At 36.4% G+C, this 1,259-nt stretch overlaps 1 protein-coding gene across 1 annotated transcript in view; it reads left to right on the top strand.

The window, feature by feature from the left end:
• The window catches only part of CUTC (cutC copper transporter), a 23,224-nt gene that overhangs the window by 15,133 nt on the left and 6,832 nt on the right, over nt 1–1,259 (top strand). The gene's annotated exons all lie outside the window — the stretch shown is intronic.

Below are 1,259 nucleotides of genomic sequence, written 5' to 3' on the forward strand. Positions count from 1 at the left end.
TTTTTTGGTTCTTTTGGGAGGCTCTGCTTTCAGGAAGGTAAGGAATTTCAGGAACTCAAATGCCTTCAGCTCAAAATAATTTTTATGCCACAGTGGCGTATTCTGGACCCCTTCAATCACAGTATTTCCCATATCTAGAATAGCTCCTACATATTTGTTGGATGGATGGACGAGTGAGTAAGTGACATTTGACAAACACTTTCATGATAGATCAGTTTGATCAGGGTTGATTCAGGAGTGGATTCTCTGAATAATCTAGAAAATGTGGCACTCTACAGATTTTCACAGAATATATACATATAATTTTTTTTGGTAACTGGAGCTACTTTACCAAAATGACATGTAACTCAGCTATCATGAAAATTTTGCCTTTTCAATGACAAATGTGCCAGAAGTTAGAGTTTGAGGTCACTTTTAATCATTTTACTGAGCCTGTTACTTAAATATTTGCCTGGAGGTTCTAATTTTGCTCAATGTAGAGCACAATTTGTTGTTGATTCATACTCTACAAAAGAGTTTTTTTAGCATCTTGATACTGAAATGTGCAAGTAAAGCAATGTGGTAGCAATGCATCATTTTTTCTGTGACCCCTCTAAGTCTTTTGTCATCGGTCTGTTTCCCTTTTTGCACTAGCATACCATTTCTTACCCCACTTTTTTTTGGCTAAAAAAATTTGGAGTCCTTTTCACAGATGGCTTCTATAATATAGCTAGCTCTTTGGAGCTGCTTTAGAATTTGTTGCTTTGCTACATAAAGACCCTCAAAAGGCAATCATATGGAATGCTCATCTTAACTTTACTCTGATATTTACTTAGAGCTCATTGAAGTATCTGTAACTTGTCTTAAAAGTAAGGAGAAAGGGGGTTTATCTCTCTACTCACGACCATCCCTATTCTCTTCCCTACTGTTATGACCTTCCCTTTTCACTGCTTTTATGCCATCACTACTTTTGACACTTTCTGCTTCGCGTCCCTTCTTTGCAGTTGATATTTCCGGTGTTAGCCAGTTTTTCCTTTATTCCCTTCTTTTGGTTTCTGTTCTCTCTGTCGTCTTGTATCTTCTTCTTTACCCTTCCACCCCTCTTCGCACATTGAACAGAATACCTCTTTTTCAAATTCTCCCCATTTCCTGCTGTCCACGTTAAGTCAATATTTCAGTTTCCTGATTTGTCCTAACTAGACATGATGTAGAATTAAGTATTTTTTCAGCATTAATTATGTTTATTGAATACATTAGTTGAATGTTTCATTATTTTATGG

This window comes from Hipposideros armiger, unplaced genomic scaffold (assembly GCF_001890085.2).
Source record: "Hipposideros armiger isolate ML-2016 unplaced genomic scaffold, ASM189008v1 scaffold_28, whole genome shotgun sequence".
Taxonomy (NCBI): Eukaryota; Metazoa; Chordata; class Mammalia; order Chiroptera; family Hipposideridae; genus Hipposideros; species Hipposideros armiger.